At 39.0% G+C, this 22,092-nt stretch overlaps 1 long non-coding RNA gene and 1 pseudogene across 1 annotated transcript; one reads left to right on the forward strand and one right to left on the reverse strand.

Moving 5' to 3' along the window:
* The first annotated feature begins 5,432 nt into the window (after window positions 1-5,432).
* On the forward strand, window positions 5,433-10,428 carry LOC120437519. Its single transcript, XR_005611200.1, has 3 exons — window positions 5,433-5,457; window positions 5,883-5,918; window positions 9,952-10,428. It is a non-coding gene; the product is annotated as an uncharacterized LOC120437519 (long non-coding RNA).
* An 8,611-nt stretch (window positions 10,429-19,039) lies between these two features.
* On the reverse strand, window positions 19,040-21,889 carry LOC120437479 (annotated as a pseudogene).
* Between the last annotated feature and the right edge of the window lie 203 nt (window positions 21,890-22,092).

Genomic DNA, 22,092 nt, shown 5'->3' on the forward strand with positions numbered 1-22,092 from the left:
TTCCCCAGCAACAACCTGCAATCCATAGAGAGAATCATTCTGATAAAGTAAGACTTCACAGGCAATTTCTGTGAGAAATATGGAAGTCTGGTGAGCAGAAACACAGATGTGTATACAGTAATATAGGAGCAAGTGTGGGATGCTCAGATAGCAGCTACTATTTATAATCTGACCACATAATGGAACTGACCACCAAACAAGCAATTAGTTATGCAATACTGAACAAAGGATTTATTCTCCCACAAATCTGTGGGTTCCACGTTTGTGTTTTGTGAATTCCATGGTTTATTAAGATGCAGGTAAAGCCTTAGCAATATTTGAATCTGAAGCTGATGTTATCCCCAGTACAGTCAGGCTTTAGACTGTTTGTGATGCAGAGAGGTGGAGATTGGAGGTCTTGAGTGAACTCCAAAGCTTGTAATCATGTTTCCTGTTGTTTGAACTGTGTGTGTTTGTGTGCAGACTTTAAACTGAGCAAGAAGACGTCTACTCTTAACTGAAGTAGTCCACCAGTCCAACCACTGACGTCCAGCTGCTGGTCTCTGATTGGTCCCCCAGCACGTCACACCAGAGGACATCCACATGTTGAAACTATTTTTATATATTTCATATTTTCTTCTAACCAAATTAATTAACCAAATCAATGTATTAAAAAAAAAGAAAAGATCTTTTTTTTTCTGTGGAAATGTAATTGAAATTTAATCGGTCATTTATATATGTTACTATATTTTACATCTTTGCATTATTAAAAAAAAACAAAAAACTTTTATCATGTGGTTCTGTGGGTTTCACTGAGATGTCAGATGGAAACTTTAACTTGTTTGCTTGTGGCTAACTGATGCACATCTCTCTTCACTGCAGGAAACAAACACAGTACAGGAAACAGCAAAAGCATCATTTAATACTGTGAACTGCACAGCAGAGCTTCAGTGCAGGATCTGTCTGTTTGAGACTGAAACACTTTATGTCCTTGGATACTCAGAACCCAACCAGCAGCAGGTGACATGGTACAAATTTTCAGTTTAATGAAGTGTTTAATTTAGTTTAAATGTGAAAAAATTTCTAGTAGTTTCAAAATTACATTTTCCCTTTTTTCTCATTTTCAAATGATTAGAAATGTAAAATCTGGGGTTTGTCTTCTCTGACAGCTGACTGTAGTTTTTATATCTTTCTGCCAACCATAATTTTAGTGTTTTTCCTTCTGGGAAACATTCACAAACTTGAAAACTCGTTATTTAGCCAAACGCATCATCGAGATCCTGCCCTGATGTCTTTTCTGAGAACCGATTGGTCAGTAGGTGGTGACCAATCAGCCAATTCATATTTTTTTCTACAGGGCTGATTTAACAAACAGGAAATATTGTAGATGTTAATTCTGTGTTTGTGATGATTAGTAAAAATCTTCATCAATTCATCTTCTCAGCTAAAGGATCTCTCATTTAGTTGAAATAATGCCATCTGTCAAGTTTTATGTGGACAACATTTCTCTTTAACTAATGGCATAGACTCAACCATAGGTCCACCGTGCAATAACCAGATCCTAGGTGTTGTCAAACTTGTGTCATAACTCAGAAACAAGTTTCAAAGCAGTCCAGATTAGACCCATTTTGGTTTGGTGCTCATTTTTTTGAGCAAGAGGAATTTCTAGTTAATACAACAGAGCTAAAAATGTAGACCGCAAATACAATTTCTTTTAATGCTTAATTTTGTCTTCTTTAGTATCCTGAATGTAAAACCAAAGCAGCAACTTCCTGTTGTTCACTACAGTGTGTTCTGTGTTGGCTATGAGAACATGTTTACTATGTGCTTTGTGGTAAAGTGCATCAGTTTGCATTAACGGAAAATAAAAGCTCTGTGGTGGTCCGCCTTTTTGCACAAACACCCACGGGTTCTTTCTGGTCAACTGTTAGTTCACAACAGTGGTGGTATGCAGTGGAAAAAACTCAACCCAAGGTGTACTGTACTATCACAGTTGCTACTGTTAAAGTAAGTTGTATGTTTGATTTTGCAGACATTGATCCAGCTGCACTGTACTCAGTTGCTGCTCAACATAGCAGTTTACAGTCTTTATGCTAAGCTAAACACTTCCTCACTTAAGCTCATGGTGTAAAACAAAATAAGGTAATTTTACTATGCCTTCAGCCCCCCCTTAGTATATTTTATGAAAGCAGAAATTTTAATGCTGTAAATAATTTATTTTGTGTTTATCGACTGATATTCTCATGACTGTGATCCGGTGTCTTTGCAGTATTGATAAACTTTTGTTCTTACATAGCTGTCACGTGGTTCTGTGGGTTTTACTGAGGTGTTGGATGGAAAATTTGACTTGTTTGGTTGTGGCTAACTGATACACATCTCTCATCAGTGCAAGAAACAAACACTAAACTGCAACTGCAGACTAAATTCAATTCAATTCAATTTTATTTATATAGCGCCAAATCACAACAAAAGTCGCCTCAAGGCGTTTTATATTGTACAGTAGATCGCACAATAATAAATACAGAGAAAAACCCAACAATCATATGACCCCCTATGAGCAAGCACTTTGGCAACAGTGGGAAGGAAAAACTCCCTTTAACAGGAAGAAACCTCCGGCAGAACCAGGCTCAGGGAGGGGCGGCCATCTGCTGCAACCGGTTGGGGTGAGAGAAGACTAAAGACATCAGTAACATCATTCACTAACCATATGTGAGAGAAAAGCTTCAGTTTGTCTGTTTGAGACTGAAAGCGCACTCTCCAAGCCCAACGAGTAGCATGTGACATGGTGATTTTTTTTTTAATTGTTGAATTTCTCCAGTAGTTTAAAATTTAATTTTTCCTTTTTTATTATTATTTTCTAATAGTTTCAAAATCAGTATTTCAGGTATTTCTGATGGTCAGAATAAAGAAAGCTATTTCAGCATTTTAGCTGGGACACCAGAAAATAATCACAGATATTTTACAACTTTGTTTTGTTTTTGTTTTTTTAAACTTTGAGACATAGAGAAAAGTAAACTTGGTGCTGTCAGTAGATTATTATATTTTGTTAGCTGACCTCACTTTTTAATGTACTTGTACAAAGCATCACATTCTGCAAAACATTTATATCATCTAAGCCATAACTTTACCATGTGAGGTTTTTATTAAAAGTTTTTAGTTTTTTGAACCACAACCTCATGAACATGTGATCACATCTCATGAACCAGCACTAAACCATTCAGTGAAGCATGAAATAGCCATGACTCACATTTCAAGTCTCGGTATAACTAGTGGTTATACCGAGTGGTTTGCTAGCCTCCACCTTTGGAGGTTGTGGTCTAGCTTGGCTCAAGCAACTTATGTGGTAGGGGTTCTGCCAGGCTTCGGACAGTTCTTTGGGATCTGTGGTTTGTCACACACACCGAAATTGTATATTTGCTTGTGTACCCACCCCTATTGTGTCTTTCTTGTTCTGTGTATCATTTGGGTTTGCTTCATTAGAGAAGCTGCAGTTGGAAACAGAATGTTTGTCCTTCTATTTCTCTGCTTTCTTATCTTTCACCAATCCCCTGTTGCAGAGAGGAGGTAACCCTGTTTGCTCCATCATAACATCCAGTCAATAAATAAAGCATTGTGGTATGACACATAGTTGAAAATCTCATGAAGTGATTAAGAGACCCAAACACTTAAAAGCTCACTGATGAAGCCTGAAACAGGATTTTGACTTATCTGGGTAACTTCAAAGTAGACATTTGGTTTATGGCATTATAAATGTGGTTGACTTTTTACTGAGGCATATCTTCTTGCTAATGTAGGAGTAAACATAGCGATATACCCAGTAGGTCACTGAGTTTTCCTGGAAGATCCCCCAGACCACTGTATACAGACAGCAGGCAAGTCTAAAGTTTTCCAATGGAATCTAACCTTTGTGTTTCTACCTGTATGGACCTCAGTAAAATAAATAAATTCTTATGGACAACCTGTGTCATGTGAAGGCTGTGTGCAGGCGGGAGTGGTGCACCCAAAGTGCAGACACCCGGAACACAAAAGGTGGACTGAAATGCAACTGTAATGGTGGATGACGGGAAGACCGACCGCAAAGCATGGGATGATGGAGATTGCGACACAGCCAAAAGAAAACACGGGGCTTAAATACACCGAGCGAGCAATCAGGGAATGGGAGACAGGAAGGAAACACAGCTGGGGCAAATCAGAGCTGACAAGACAAAGGCAGCAAAACCAGACACATTAGCATGAGACACGGACTATCAAAGTAAAACAGGAAACATAACACACAGACGCGGACTTTACAAGGGGATACAGCGGACAAGGGAGAGAGAGAGCAACTAAGGGACACAGACAGAAACCAGAAGGCAGAACTCTAACAAAGAAACCGAAAGACTATAAATGATAAACAATGGCAAAATCATAGTTCAGCAATAACGAAATCTCAAAATTCTGGGTCAACAACCCAGGTCTCCTAACAACCTGAGACTGTCACAGTTTTGAACACTTGGACAAAAAAGACACTTCCAGATGTGTAGGAGTTTATAATATGTTTTCCTTGTCTTTCATTCTGCAAACACAGAAAAACAAGCATGTCAGTTCTTAGGGGCTCTGCTCTGCAAGTTTGAGTCATGTTCGTGTAAAATGTGTCACAATAAAAGCCGTGTTGAGAAAAAGACGATTGCTGCCCATAAAAACATAATAGTCACCAGTGTTGGTTTAACTTGAAATTTGATATTTTGGCTGCTTCAAACAGACAAAAAAAACCCCCAAAACAACAACAACTAAATGCAGAAATACATAAAGTGACATAAAATGGGATGAATGTATGGGAATATTGTTAATCTGCTTGTATCCATGTTAGTCCTTAAAGTCCAACATCTCCCTCTAGTGGTCATATATAAAGCATGTGTGAGGATGGTGTTAATGTAAAATGTGAATCATAGTGTTCCAGTCAGTCATCAGTGTGTCTCTGCACAGCTGTAATTAAAATGTGTTCAGAGGGCCTCAGTGTCTGAATGGTTCCAGTTCAGCTCCATAACAGCAGCGTCCCTGGTTTGATTCCTGTGTTTCAGCTCATATCTGCCTCTCTCACTGAGGGGGACGTAACTACATGGACATGGATTTGTTCATCAACCAAACTACAGATCACTGAGAGCAGAGGAGATCTGATTCTCTTTAAAGTTTGTGAATAAACGCTACAATTTCAATGAGTACCACGTGATTTATTGATCCTCACATAAAACATTTAAATTACAGGCACAACACAGTGTGACTGTCTGTATATTTCAGAATAGTTTCATTAATGAAATTGAGATTCATGCACTGCTATTTCTGGTAGCGGTAGTTGTGCCACTGTCTTAGTACTAAAAAAGGAAGAGGACATCTTCAGAGGAAGAGGGCGGGCTTTACTTGGTGTCAGTGAGAGAAATGAAAAAAAGCTCAAATGAGTGAGAAGGACGATGAAGGAAACATCTGTGCTGTGTCTGCTCTGTAAGTAGAATCTCTGTGTTTGTTTGAATTCTTGTACTTTGACTGTCTGCTCTCCTGATAACTGATGATGGAGGAGAAGACATGAAAAACAAATCAGGCTGAATTCAAGTTCAAAACACCACGAGGACCAACTGCAGGTCTGAACTGACTCTTTATCTTTGCTCAGGAGTCGAGGAAACACAGCAGGCAGTGAAAAGCTCAAATCATTCACTCATTATATCAACACAGCTGCACAGTGGACACATGATTTTGTGGGAGTTACTTTTTCAGTTGTTTGTTGTCCAAATGTTATTTAAACATGTTGCTGGCTTTAATTGAAAATGAGTTGATATATCAGAGAAATAAGTTTGTGTGTTTGTCAGCTGTTTGTGTGGAGTTGTTCTTTATGTTCACCTCAAATCAACCTGAGTCTCATTTCTCTTTAGTTCTGATCTCACTGCTGAGCTGCACAACAAACCAAGGTCAGTAACCTTCTTCTGTCACAGTTTAAACCTGAGAAATGCTCACTGATATGACCTGATTGGGTTCATGTAGTCATGATGTGTCAGGACCCAAGATGTGATACAGAGGCAGTTTTTACAGAAGGCTAGCACTTGACTGAGTTGATAAAAACCACATGAGGCAAAACAAAAAGTTATACCTAAGAACAAATGAAAATAAATGAAACAGAGAGGCTGAGGCACTGGGGGACAAAGACCAAGAAACTAAATTGAAAAATTCACTCTGATGAAGGATCAAACAGACAGAGACAATATATATACACACAGAAGGGTGATTAGGGGAAGTGGAAACACAGTGAGAGGAAATCATGAATACAAGAGAAGAGAGCTTAGACTCAACACAAGACGAGACAAAAGACTAAAAAAGTAAAACAGGAAACTTAACTAATACTGAAACTGAGACTTGACACAGGGATAGAAAAAAACATGGAGATAAAACACAGAGTATACTATAGGATTAGAGTAAGATCACTAAAAGATGATCTAAACTAAAATAAATATCACAAAACCAGAAGAACCAGAATATAAACAGAGACTGTAACGGATTTAATAAATGCAACAGGAAACTATGTCTCATATCAATGTATAAAGAGAGTCAAATAATATATAAGAGATGTGAGATTATTCTGGTATCATATGTTACCTTATATCTGTAATCAAAGTAGTTGAATTATGATACTGCTGTAGATCATATTATACCCCTTAATATAGAGTGTGTGATCAGTATGTAGTTTTAGTTTGCATTATACTTCTGACTTAAAAGAGTGTGAAAATCATTAGATCTATTTGATTGACCTGTATTACTCGACACTGTTGAATGTGTTACACTGTTTCTTGACATTTCATACTGCTGAATCATGAAGAGAAGGTTGTGTGCAGGAGACCTTGTGTCTAGAATAGAAGAGAAGACCACATTCCATACCCCCACCTTTACGGAGAGCAGAAAGACAGGGAGCCGAGGTCATAACTTAGGCGCCGTAAGAGAGAAAGAATGTGAATGTTTAGGCTTTTACGACTAGGTGGGGGCTACTAGAGGCTATAAAAGGCTGAGTAACCCGTCACCATTTTGAGACTTGCTGTGACCCTCTGCAGGCAGGTCTCCCCATCATGATGGTTCTTATGCTCTTAAGTGTTGAATTATATGGAAATAAAATATTGTTGATTGAGCATTTATACACCCTCACAGCTCGTCTGACTGTGAGTCCCAGCAGCTCTCAGTTCTTTCAATATGACTTTGTGTCTCTGAGCTGTGAGGAGGGCGACAGCTCTGCTGGATGGACTCTGAGGAGAAACACAAGCAAACAACAGAGGACTCAGTGTGGAGATGGGTGAGGAGAAGAAGCTGGTTCTACCTGTAACACTGGTATGATCATGCCTCATGACAGTGGAGTTTACTGGTGTGAGTCCAGAGAGGGTCCCATCAGTAACATGGTTAACCTCACAGTCACTGGTGTTTTACACATATAAACACATAAATAAGATGGAACCAGCACAATTATGTACATGATTTCCATAGCCAGTAATAAAGCGTAAAGCACAACGGTAGACTGTATCCAACCTCTTTATGTGGGCAGGTGTATTCATAAAAAGCAGGTCACTGTAATCAAATAAAGGTAAAAAAAAGTTGCATGAATCAAGTGTTTTTTCACTTGGAGGGAGAAAAAGGATTGATTTCTAAAAAAGTAACTTAGTTTTAGTTTTAACTTAGAAACAAGCCTTTGAATGTGAGTTTTAGATGACAAATTCTGATTTATAATGATACCTGGATACTTGTAAGATGTAACCATTTCAATTACAGTTCCTTAGTTTTAATCTCAGTAGATGTAGTTAACAGCTCTTTGGCATTTGAGAATAACGTGAAGTTGGATTTCTCTACATTTAACAGAGAAGAAGAATCAAGTCCCATTTAAGTTGAGTTAAATGGGAGTGAACAACTTTTATTGCACAGAAAGTCATCCAGCTGCGAACAACACAGTTATGAGAGCTGAAGATGTGAGTTATGGTCAAATCATCATCAAACAGAAGAAAAACAAGACAAAAGACATCTGATCTTTGTCTCCATCATGTTTCAGTTCTACGCAATAACCCCTTGGTTTAAGCTAAATGCTAACATTAGAATGGTAACAGGCTGCTGTTTAGTAAGCGTTACGTTAAGCATGTTCATCATAGTAGTGGGTAACATTTCCTTGTGAGCTGTATAAATCTGTGTATTGCAATTACATTGTCTTAATATTCTAATAAACAATCTAATTAGCTTGCGTACATACAATAAATCCATTCATTAATTCATTCATTTTCTACTGCTTATCTGGATCGAGGAGGAAACCGTCTAAGCAGAAATCTGGATCCCCCTCTCCTTAGCCAAGTCCTCTAGCTTTTCTGGTGAAATGCCTCACTGTTCCAGTATTGCTAAGCCAAGTCCAGACTGGTGTTTAGAAACAGTCAGAGCCCTTTCTCCAACCCAAAAGCTGAGGGAACCAACGGTGTCCTCCACCTTTGGTAGTGACGTTACTGAGTAATATGTTCCACACCATTCCCGATGAGTCTGAAATCATTCGGGTACACACACTAATTACCAAGATCAAATTCTTGTTAATGTATAAAAAGGTATACTCAACAAACTAAATGTCTTTTGATATGATATTTTGACTTATTTAAACAAGCATCCTGTTTTTTATTTCAGTAAATTTAAGCCGAAGAGGATTCTCACTTGTGTATTTTGTGGTTTGGCAGATAATAACAGCATATTTGCTTTGTGCTCTGTGGTGAAGTGCATCAGTTTGCATTAGAATAAACATAGCAGCATTGTGGTCGTCTACCTTCTTTTTCACCCAAACACCCACCAGTAAAGAACTGGTAAAGGTTCTTTACTGGTCAACTGTTGCTTGCAGCAGAGGCATGAAGTGGGGAAAAAAAACCTGTGAAAACCTGATGCTCATTTAATATTTTTTTAAATGAAGCATGTAACAAAAACATATTGCCATAGCTGTAGTGTTATAATACAGTATTACAGTACTACGGCAATTGATGTTGTTGAAGTAATTTAAGTGTTTTATTGTGCAGAGACTAATCCAGCTGCAGTCTCCTCAGAGGTGGGAACTGAAGACATAAGTTACAGACAAATGGTCATCAGACTAAAGACTCTTAGAGGTACATCTGCTATCTATCTTTAAATTTAAACAGAGCCAACCTAGCTGTAATTCTAAGCTAAGCTAACCACATCCTGTTTCAAGGTCAGGATGTTAAGCTTTTCAGTTCTGTCAGACAGCAGACTGCATTTCCTGGAACACAGCAGAAAAACTGTGCCTGCATGAGTCTGTTGGCTGTCTCAGATCTTTAGTGAGGACCTTCTGTCTGCTCCAAAATCAAGACTTAAATGTAGAAGCATTAAGGCATTGAAATGACATGCATGAGGATATAGGGTTCACAAAATCAGTGACTTCTTTCAAATCAGTTCTAAAAACACCAACAACATTTTCATAGACTTGCTTGTTGTGTGGTTTCATTACATGTGATGTAACACATGCTGTCTAATTCTAGTTTTGGTCATTTGGTCACCTGAGAGTGTTTCTGCATAAATGATTGTTACCAGACATACATACCAAACCAACAACACTATCCAATACTACCCAGTAAACAAATACCTGAATAGTTGAAAATCTGGGTGCAGTCGTAGGAACAAGAACACCATCCTGCACTTTATAGATACTACATGTGTTGGGGGTTCCTTTTTAAAAAAAATATGGCTAAGTCTGAGAAACCTTCTTCAAGTTTCAGGAGAAGAAGGAGATCTTATAAATTTCATTGATTCAAGACACATCTAAAGTGTTGGCAGTGTTTGAAGAACTTTGTCTTATTAACCTGAGCCAGTTCCCAGTAAAGTCTGAACTGGGACTGTGTGTGATGCAGAGAGGTGGAGATTGGAGGTCTTGATTGAACTACAAAGCTTGTAATGATGTTTCCTGTTGTTTGAACTGTGTGTGTTTGTGTTCAGACTTTAAACCAGAGCCAGACGTCATCTACTCTTCACTGAAGTAGTCCACCAATCCAACCACTGACATCCACTGCTGGTCTCTGATTGGTCCTCTCAGCATCTCAAGAGTACAACTGCTTGTTGAAATACTTTTATATATTTTGCGCCTTTTTCTCACTGAACCTTACTCAAATGACTCAAAAAGGACATATTTTTAACAGAATTTTCTGCCAAGTAGGCAATGATCATATAAATGTGTTAATATACTTTATTAACTTTATTGTTATGTAAATGTTATTTATGCTCGGTGACTTATGACTGCACTCTGGTTTCTTTGGCAGATTAATAAACCTCAGTTCTTGTATAACGTTCCTGTGTGGGTATGTGGGCTTTGCCAAGCTGTGAGATGGAAAATATGACTTGTTTGATTGTGGCTAACCAATGGAAATGTCTCTTCAGTGGAGAACACAAACAATAAACCAAATCAAATCACTTTTATTGTCACGTCACATGTGCAGGTAGACTGGTACAGTACATGCGAGTGAAATTCTTGTGTGCGAGCTTCACAAGCAACAGAGTTGTGCAAAGTACAATAACATAAGAACAAGCAAAAATATAAGAATGGCTAAATCTGAGAATTATATGAATAAATATATGTACAATATAAGAGTGTATGCATATTACTGAATGTGTATACTAAATATGTATGTCTATGTGTGTGTATATGTGTGTGTGTGTGTGTGTGTATACATATTTTACAAATTAAATAGAGTAAAACAATAACATAAATATATAAAATATACAGAGGTTGGTAGTTGGATATTGTGCAAAACAAGTGGCATTTATATACAGTGTGGAGTGCATAATGTTGAGGTTCCAGTAGTGAAGGTGAGGTGTCTATGAAGTGCTCAGCAGTCTGATGGCCTGGTGGAAAAAGCTGTCTCTCAGTCTGCTGGTATGGGACCGGATGCTGCAGAACCTCCTTCCCGATGGAAGTAGTCTGAAGAGTTTATGGCTGGGGTGACTGGAGTCCTTGATGATCCTCCCCGCTTTCCTCAGGCACCGCTTCCTGTAGATGTCCTGGAGGGAGGGAAGCTCACCAAACTTCCGTTCAGAACACTACAACTGCAGGCTAGAAACAGCAGGGACCTCATTGAGTGGTTTCAGTGGAGGTTGTGTCTGTTTGTCTGTTTGAGACTGACCTTATGTCCTTTAACAATCAAAAGCCAACCAGCTTTTTAAAAAAGGTTTATGTTTGTTTGTTTTTTTGTTGTTGTTGTTGTTTTGTTTTGTTTTTTGGCAAACTGCAAATCCAAACATTGGGATTTGTCTGCTGACAAAACAAAAGCAAATTTCTACATGTTAGATTGGACTCTGGAAAAGAATCACATATTTTCCAGCTTTGCTTTATCAAAGATGATGTGGCCTTTATGGAGGCTCACAAGGATAAAACCTGGTACATTTTTTACAAATAAATAACTGAAAAGTGGGGTGTACGTAATTATTCAGCCCCCTGAGTCAATACTTTATAGAATCACCTTTTGCTGCAATTACAGCTGCCAGGGTATATCTCTATCAGATCTACAACAACAAACATCAGTCAGTTTGTCAAAGCTCCAGAAGTATGAGGAAATACAGTGTCATCAGTTCCCGTCACTCCTTCACAAACAAAGATCATGCACGTGTTTTCTGTACTCACAAAACTGGACTTTGACTTTTTGCCCAAGGCTAATTGTGCCATTTAGATCCAAAGTTTAAAGTGTTCACAGGAAGCAATGACAGCCTGATAACTGTGTTGTTAAAATGGTCCGTTAAATAGACCTGCTATGAGTCTGGACCCTTAAAGAAGGATCAGTCACAAGGACTTTTCCCTATAAGCTGGATACATTTCATCTTAATGGATATTGAATATTACTAAAACTTTGATATGAAGCATTGCAAGGTTAGGGTGAGGTTGTTTTAACAATCTGGGTCGAGGTACAGATGAAAACTATCAGAGCATTTTCTACATGTTACAAACTGTTGTTCTGCACTGTCATCCAGCTTTTATATAAAGTACAGTGAGAGGTTTCCTTCAGTGTCTGAGTGTAATTAGCTTCACTTTAAGATCTAAGAAATGCTTCAACACAATAAAAGCTTGTTATCATGTAGTTGAAGATGAAATGGACTGTTTCTCTCTCACATAGTAAACAGTAGATCACTGCTGTAGATGAGATGGTGAATTTCAAATGTTTGTGTTTGTTTGCAAACACTCTTGGCAAGAATGTAGAATTGTGTCAATATTCTGGTATATTAGTATCTGTATTCACCATCTGAGGTACACCACAAGCTGGTTTCCAATCCTCTGCTGAGATGTTAGTTTCCATCCCTGTGTGAACTCTGTGATGAACAGGAGGTTGACACAAGATCAAACTCTGATGTGATGATGTGCATGGGTGCAACAGTCGAAACACAGATCATTTCTTAAGCGATCACTCTTTCACAAGTTGAGTCTCTTAATTTTCTGGGTCCAGCTCCTCGTCCACTGACGTCAGCTCCACAGACAGAACTTGTCATGGACAGGTTTCCATGACGATCATTCTGCTGCTCGCTCTGCTGTGACCCTGCTGTGTGTCCGCTCTGCTTCACTGTGCTGACCTTCATCTTTTATAACAGGTGACTGAGCAGATGGTGAAGATGGGAAGATTTGAATAGGAAATAATACTAACCTTTCAAAATAAAAGCATGCAAATAATAAATATAGAATTATGTAAACTATCAAAACAACCGAATATAAGAGAATAAATAATTAAATTTACTTCTGCCCCATGACATATAGATGACACAATGCAAGAGAGAAACACAATAGTGTTGAGCTTTTCAAAGCTTCTTTCTGACATCTTGAGCTGAACTAAACTGTGAGTGTGTTTAAACTTCTACAAAGGAAAGAGGTGTACTTCATAATGACTGTTAATGCAAAAAGAATCATTTTATTCCAATGATCTTGTGTTCATGAGTGATGGAAGCCAACAATCATAACTGAGGTTAACATGTGATCATTTATCCAGTCCTAAGCTGCACCGTGGGCTCTGCATCCTGCAACACTCTTTGAACATCATCAGCATCGTCCTCATCAGCGTGCACACGTGTCTAAATGTTAGTGGGTGTCTGAGAGGTGATGCCTGTTGATAAAGTTTTGGTGCTACATGCAGCTTGCCTTCTTGGACAGCTATGTGGCTGCTCCGTCTGTGCTTCTGTAGACATCCTGCACCTAGATGCTCAACAGGATAGAACCACCAAACAGAAATGCATCAGAGCTGGAGGATGGGGACAAACTTGTGTCTGATGAAAGCTGCTCAGCTGGTGGAGGAAACAGGAGACAAAGAAGCTTTGAACCCCAAAGTAAAACTCTCATTTCTTTTGGAGGAAGAGGATGACCTAGCAGGGAACACGATTTGGTGATCAGGTGAGTAAAGATTGTGTGTATGTACACTGGTGTGGACAGAAAGGTCTGTCTGGTGCTTTAGGAGGAGGATTTAGAAAAACTTGTGATCACACCAACCTGAGTTCTTTTACTTTTCCTGTTGATGAACAGAAACTCACCTGATTTAATGTGGAAGTGAAGGTAAAACATCTGTGAGCAGTGTTGCAGGGATGGGTCTAACAGACATGTTGATGGTTTGGATGAAGTTATTGTTGAAGTCAGCTCAGAGATCAAAAACAGAGAAGAAGTCTAAATAAAGATGCAGTTTGTAAAGCTGCTTTCCTTGATGATGTTAGAGTGAATTGTTAAATGTTTGTCATTTTTATTCTTACCATTTGTACTTTAACTGTGTGTTGAAAGGAATTCTTTTGTTCTCCCCTCCCCAGATTCTCGAGGTTCTGAGTGGGGGGCTGTAGTGTTTTATCACAGGCAACATCCTTGTGAAGGTCTGTTTGATGTGGTAAAACTTCCTGCCATTTGTATGGCTTCACTGTGTTATCTAGGTGAACCATAGATTGGGTGTGGGGAGGTTACCCTCTTTATGACCTAGGATGTTGTTCCTGCTGTGTGACCCTTTTTGGTCAGCAATTCACACACACACACACACACACACTTTGCAAAACCACAGGCAAGGTACCCTTTGTGTGTATGTATACATCATATGTTAATGACCCTATGCATATTCAAGTAACCTCAATAAAAGGAGTGCTATGGGGAACCTGGCTGAGAGTCTGATGGAGGTCAAGTAGGTGGAACGACACTTGGCTCCAGGCAGGCCTCCCTCATGCATGAGTACCACAAAGAACTTTGCCTACTTCGTGTCTTGCTTGCTGTGTTATTACATTGCCTTTAACGTTCCAGCGAATAGGTTTAAGCACAAGAACCTATCAGATGATACATCTGTGACAGTTTGAAGGATGTTCATAACATCATTACTGCTGAGAACTAAAGGAATAAAACAGAGAATACAACACAGCTCAGCAGAGTGCTGAGTTAGTCTGTTTCTCAGTGATAACAGTGTGTAGTCCCAGATGTACAGGGGACTTTTTAAATACAGGCTAGTTAACATTCTTCTGAGTTAGTGGAAGTTCATAATGATTATTTAAATTCTAGTATTCGATGTCACATGATCTCCTTTAACCTTGTATCTGTAAGTCAAACATTACATAAATATTTAGACCACATAGATCATTTGGCTCTTTGTCAGCCTGTTCTGTTTTTGTAATTAATTTATTGTTAATCAGTGATGACAATAAATAATCCTAGATATGGAAAATGATTTGTGTTGATTAATCCATGTTTCCAGATTAAAGTTTCCTCTGAATAAAAGTCCCTTCATGGAGATCATATTTGCTCTTATTTACAATGAACACGTGTTGACCTGATTTGCTGTCAGTTAACAATCATTGATAGTTACTTGTTGTTTTCCTTGTAGTCTGTCTTGAAGTCATAAATATTACATTAGTCAGTGATTTACTAGAATTACTTATGCCCTCAGTTATCATAGGGTTACTGAATATAATGATACAGTAACCTCTCCTTTGTACTGTGTAATATAAAAGTCAGTCAGGTTTGCAGATGACACAGATACTGTTGAGTTTTCACTGACAGAATGGAGATCATGGTTTTTTTCACGCTGTTGCTTCTGGTCTGCTCTGTTTCCACAAATCAGACTGAGGCAGATAATGAAATTGTTGACCAGCAGATTTCAAACCAACAACCCTGTCCACAGGACATCCATGCTGTGCTCAGAGAGATGGCAGTCTCACTGGCTTTACAGACAGAGCGGATTACTGTCCTACAGAAAGAGAATCAAGGTAGAGTATCATGTCAGGTCATTGTGTTACAGAAAATCAAAATCACATCAGAAATAATCAGAATGACAGAAATGAGGAATGACAAACATTCATGGTTCTGTGCGGTCTTGTGAAATTGAATATAATATCAGACACTGGAGCCAAAAACGTCTCTTTTCATCTCAGCATCAGGAAGTGACTGGAATGTGTTTATAATGAAAATGCTCACAGCTCCTCTTCATGGCAAACACTTCCAAACCAAACACTTCTACATTTACTTAAAAACCAGTTTCTGTGCTGATACAACAATTCTAACCATCATTTAAAGTCTGTGTCTGTGAGTTTTTTTCTTTTTCATTTTTCTCAGAACAAGCAGCAAAGCTGGAGACTGAGATCGATCAGCTGAAGCTGCAGTCAGAAGGTATGTGGTAGAAATCTTTCTATAGAAATGTTAATATATTCATATTTCTGACACATGTTCACATTTATATAATTGTTTGATCTACCTCTGCTGGAATGTTCACAGCAGTTGAAGTTTCCTTTGTTAAATCAAAAGCATAATTTCAACAGAGCATAATGTGATCTTGGAGCATGCACTGAGACTATATTTAAGTACATTATTTACTTTGTGTACAACTCTCAGCACCACGACCAGTGAATCAATAACCTCGACCACAGTTACCTGTTCAGGTACGAACAACTGTCAGTGTTGGGAAGGATAATTTTAAAATGTATTCCACTACAGAATACATGCCCCAAAATGTATTTTGTAACATATTCTATTGCGTTACTCAATGAGAGTAAAGTATTCTGAATACTTTGGATTACTTAATATATTATTGTGCTTTTTACAACTGCATGAATGTACTATTGCTGTGTGATTTATTACTTTTACTGAAGGTTATTCGCCATACCAATACCAACTAGATTTTTAACCCTTTAAAACCGGTCGGAGCAGGCACGCTCCGTTTTGCGTAACTATTTTAAAATCCCGGTAGCACTGCAACCACGTAAGCTAGTGCAATAATTTTTTTGCATATGAAACCAGAGGAGTTGTACTTACATCTTGTGCCATCAGCTTGTGCTAGGTCACGGTTTCCTTTCACATATAGCTTTGCAAAAACTGCATAAAAAGCGCTTGCAGCAACAAAAACATAATATTCCAGAAACACGCTTCGCCGATCCGATCAGCTGTTCGTAACGCTTCCTAGGATGGAATAGACGTCAGCGCGAACTATCGCATGTCCGCCATTACCTGCCCGAAACCGGAAGTGACGTCATTTGCGGAAATGTAGTCTTTTTACCATCAGGGCCTCATGAGCCTATACTTGTGTTTTTAAAAGTTATCTTTCACTTTATGACTGTGTTGTTTCTGGGTTGCTTAGAACTCAAATTGCACTGCTGGAAATAGTTTATTTTGATGCACATGCTTCTTTTTTGCAAATTTGCACTATAATATTTATTTTCGTTTTTCCTGCAATATATAAAAATTGGTGTATTTCAAAAATAAAACTATGAAGACACTCAAAATAAATTTCCTGTGGTGGGAAACTATTTTGTGCAACTTTTTTGTATTTACAGTTTTGAGGGATAAGCCTCTTAAATTTCTCTAACTAGAAATATATGTTAAAAAAACAAAAACGATTTTCAATTTTTTTGTAGTTTATTGCACTTTTTTGCAATTTATGTAATTACAATGCACTTAATCCATACATATTATTAAAATGTGGGCTATAATGGTTGTATTGATGTATAGCAACTTGAAATGCTCCCAAAAATGGCACTACAGCATGTAAAAATATAATATAAGCTCTGGCGGACTTGGTTCTATGGTAGGTCTTAAAGGGTTAAATCTTAATATAAAATGAGTAACAGTAGGGTGGACATTAGGTCAGGCTGCACTTTTGGCAGCAATCTCGTATAGAAAACTATTCCGTGCATATATAAAACCGGTCTGCGGCTCCGAACCATAGTAAAGGGACTTCTGGCTAATACGTTGGGTTCCGGCTCGTAGCCGAAAACTAGCTTTACTTTGTTGTCTGGGTCAACTTTGCTAGCGAGAGACAGAGAGAGGCGTTGAAAGGCTGCTCCAACGGAACTTATTTTTTCGGAGGAAAACACAAACACAGTGTACAGTCGAGTCTTAATAGCTTACTTACAACTGGGCTCGTCAGGCACTCTTTTTGGCTGCAGTGGTTATTATTATATTTACATGCTTCCAGCTCCCGTTTTTGCTCGATGACAACTCGTACTTTTCCACTTTTTTTCTCCCTCCCTCGCTCACAGACACATAACAGGCATGGCAGTCCATTCTCCCTGCAGCAGGGACTACACTGCCCATGAGGCTACATTCTTTAGGGCGATGCCTGTAGCATTCTGCCTATTGCCTTCATATTAAATAACTTTTTGAATAATAACTTTTAAAAATATTTCTTCATGTCATTATGCGGGCTACAAGTAGAGGTGACATGGGCCGTGAGATTGAGACACAGACATTAGAGCCTCTTAATGCTTAAACAGCTCTCTGACAGTCAGACTGAATGTTCAGATTTTGGAGAACATCATTAAACATTTTCATCGGTCAACTAGAACCTCCAGCTCAGTGCAGAAAATCTTTTTCTCTGATTCTTCCTATTTGTCACCGTTGTGGTTGATGAGAGTGTATGACCTTTATTTACAGGTTTTTCTGATTACACTTAACAAGCTGCACCTGTCCTGTTAGTAAATCACCTGCAGCTCAACATCATCTCTTAGTTTGTGCAAAGCTGTTTGACTCCTGGCAGATTGAACATGTCGTAGTGAAGCAAGAAGCACAAACCTCCATCAAGGCAGCTCAGTCTCTGGGCAGTATTTAGTTTTTAGGGAATAGTTTTGTATTTTGTATGTATTCATTTTGTTTTCTTTCTTATTTGTAAACGTACTTTAAGAAGTTTGTCATGCAGTAAAAAGTGCAAAGTCCAGACTTTTATTTATTGAAACCATTTTTAATATAGTTGACATAATTTTGAGTATAATTATTTTTATTGTTGTGGATTCACTCTCTTTCTCTTGACACTATTTTGTAAGATATTTATCACATTTTGGGATTAAACTGAAGGGAAGCCAGATGTGAAGTGAAAAAGTGAGGTCAAAGGTCAAATGTGATGGGATATTTTTTGGAGATAACTTATCCTAATTTCAGGAGTGGGACCACACCTCCAAACATGCCTTTTCCGGTTCTTATCTATAAATGACATCACCGGCTCTTCAAGCTGTTCGTTCTCGTTTTTGTGCGATCTCCTTTCGAGAATCACTTTAACACATCTTATCTCTCAAGAGTAACATAATCTTACTCACCCTTCCATTTGCTCATAATGGCCCCTTTGTCCGTCAGCATATCAGACAAAGATTTCTACAGCTCTGCTTCATCAGACAATTCAAGTCATGTTCTAAACCCTTCATACTTGACAGCATACAAGACAGCTCTCCTTGCGGTTCTGACAACATCCCAATGGCATCATGATCTTCTGTCAGGAGTTTTCCTGTAATGCAACTCAGATTGGAATAAGTGACACTCAGACAGGTTTTACAAATTAACGTGCACGGGAGAGAACTGGACAGGCGCCGTTCCTTCGCTTGACCTCAGTTGCTCTCGTCCGCTCTCCCGTAACACTGCTCTTTTATTGTGGTTACATGAATATGCATAGGTTCATTAACATATGACGTATACCGTGTGTGTGTGTGTGTGTGGTCGAGATATGGCCCCATGAAGACTCCCCAAAGCTGGTGCCAGGAGTCTAGCGGTCCATCTAAACCAGGGATGTCAAAGTCAAATACATCAGAGGGCCAAAAAAAGAAATTTGCTACAAGCTGAGGGCCGAACTGGTTCAATGTTTATTAAAACATATTAAAATGATTGCACATAACCTATTGAACCAAGACCTAACACAGTGTATATTATTTAACGATTAAATAAATAATCCAATATTTTCTATGGCTCTGTCAGTAATTTTAAGTGAAAACATTTTTCAACAGGCTCACAGACAAAAACAAACTTACTTCAAAGAAAAATTGCATGTCCTGTACATTAAATGAATAAAGCAATATTTTCTCATGGCTCTCAGTTATTTTGAAAGAAAACATTTTCAACAGGCAAACAGCAAAAAAGTAAATGTTATTCATAAACAAAATATGCTCCTTAATATTAAGATGAATGCATAAATGAAATTACATGCATTATAAACTGAAAGTGCAATATCCTACCAATTACTGCTTTCCAATAGTAAAAAGAGAAAATTGAAAAAAAAAAATCAAATCAGTTGTATTCTTTCTCATGGCTCTTATCTGCAATTTTCCCTGAGTCTATTAACTGAAAAATAAATATAAATAAATAAAATACAATAAGATAAAATACAAAAATCTATGGCACACAGACAAAACAATACTTCCTTCAAAGAAAAATCATATCTTGTAGAAACAAATCTAAAAAAATTTAACTGAATTAAAAACTAAAAATACATAAATCTTCTGCGATGCTCACTTGTCTGAGCCTGATACTTGGTGGTGTCTCATCTTTTGTACGAGTTCATCAATGTTCGGGGTCAGGCTCTGAGCTGAGGAAATCCTCAGAATTGAGTCAAGGTGTTTATCAGTAAGACGGCTCCGGTGTGATGTTTTGTTTAGCTTCATCAAAGAGAACAATTGTTCACACAGGTATGTGCTGCCAAACATGGAGAGCGTCTGAGCAGCTTGGATGCGCAGCTGAGGCATTGCGTCGGGGATGAAACGTGCAAACTCAGCGGCACCCACTCTCTCATATTTTTCCCTCAGTGTGTCATTGCACTGGAGCTCAATCAACTCCATTTGGAGGTTTGGTGGTGCGCTTTCCACATCAACTCCAAAAGGATTGGCAAGTAGTTCGAACCTGCTTTTTTGAGCTTCAAAGTCAGCAAATCGGCGTCGGAACTCAGCGGCAAGTATGTTGAGTTTATCGGCAAACTGTGCACTTGGGAACACAGCGGTAGAAAGCTTGTCTTTCATGGTCTGGCAGCTGGGGAAGTGGCTCAGGTTTTCTTTCTGCATCTGCGTCTCCCACAGACTCAGCTTGGTTTTAAACGCCTTCACCGTACTGTACATATCAGAGATGACACGCCCCCGTCCCTGCAGTTGCAGGTTCATCACATTCAGATGGCTTGTGATGTCGCACAGAAAGGCCATTTCACACATAAATGTTTCATCTCGAAGCTCTGTTGTGTCTTTCCCCTTGCTTTCCATGAACAGACAGATCTCCTCACGAAGCTCGAAACATCTTTGCAGCACCTTTCCCTAGCTTAGCCATCGCACATCTGTGTGATAGGGCAAGTCACCATACTCTGTATCTAACTCGCCCAGAAATGCCTTGAACTGGCGGTGATTTAAACCTTTGGCTCTGATGAAGTTAACTGCACGCGTTATGATGGTCATTACATGTTCCATTTTCAAGGCTTTGCCACATAACGACTCCTGGTGTATTATGCAGTGGTAAGCTGTCAGCTCCTCTGTAACATTTTCGTCCCGCATCCTCTCACGTATCCTTGCCACCAATCCACTCCTGTGTCCACACATCGCGGGTGCTCCATCTGTTGTCAATCCCACGAGTTTTTCCCAAGGCAGTCCCATCTCATTTACACATCTGGATACCTCTTCATACAGATCTTGTCCTGTAGTCGTGCCATGCATCGGACGTAACGCCAAAAACTCTTCTGTTACGGTCAGGCTGGAGTCCACTCCACGAATGAAAATTGACAACTGGGCAATGTCAGTTGTGTCAGTGCTCTCATCCACAGCAAGGGAATATGCAATGAAATCTTTTCCCTTTTCCACAAGCTGTTCTTTTAGATTGGTGGACAGCTGGTTTACACGTTCAGCAACGGTGTTTCTGCTCAGGCTCACGTTTGAAAATAGCTGCCTTTTGTCTGGGCACACTGCATCACAAACTTTAAGCATACAGCTTTTGATAAACTCTCCCTCTCTAAATGGTCGGGCTGATTTTGCAACTTCTTCTGCCACAAGAAAACTGGCCTTAACAGCAGCCTCGCTTTGTGATTTTGCTTTTGTAAACAAAGCCTGCCGGGACTTCAGACCTCGTTTTAATTCTTCCACCTTCTGTAGCCTTTGTTCCGTGTCCATATTCTTGTCTCTGTCTTTGTGTTTCTTAGATGTTTCATAGTGCCTTCTTAGATTATATTCTTTCATTACAGCCACACTTTCTCCACACAGAAGACAAACAGGTTTGCCTTTTACCTCCGTGAACATGTACTCTGCCTCCCACCTGGCTTGAAATTCCCTGTGCTCACCGTACACCTTCCGTTTAGCCATTATTGGGGAGGGGAGTTGCTGAAAGTTGACATCTGCTCTGAATGCTGATGAATAATGAAGCCGAGTCCCGCTTCCAGCGCTACAGTGAGTTCGCGGGCTTCTGTTGCATTGTGGGGAATGGAGTATTGGTGCGTGTAAAACCCCAGCAGGCGGCTGTGACCTGCGGGCCGATTCTAATACTAATCAAATATCATCCCGGGGGCCATAATAATTCATTCGCGGGCCCTTGACTTTGACACATGTGTCCTATACCATAAATCAGTAAGAGAAGGTACAACCTCTCTCATGCTCCCAGGATGTGTGTGTGAAAGTCAGAGAGCTCTGGAATGCACACAAAGCTTGCACAACGTAACTTCTCTAGTAAAAAAGAGCAAACACATCTAGAAAACCTTAAACAAAATGTCCTTCTAAACATAAACATAATAAAATCTTTCAACATTCCCTCCTGTTGTTTGATCTTTTCTCCTATATATATATACATAGCAACTCACTAACAATGTATCAGTCTATGGCCACTTGTAAAACATTTTTAGCCAGGACATCATTAATTAGTGGGTTTTGTGAGTA

The sequence above is a fragment of the Oreochromis aureus genome, linkage group 3 (genome assembly GCF_013358895.1).
Source record: "Oreochromis aureus strain Israel breed Guangdong linkage group 3, ZZ_aureus, whole genome shotgun sequence".
Lineage (NCBI taxonomy): Eukaryota > Metazoa > Chordata > Actinopteri > Cichliformes > Cichlidae > Oreochromis > Oreochromis aureus.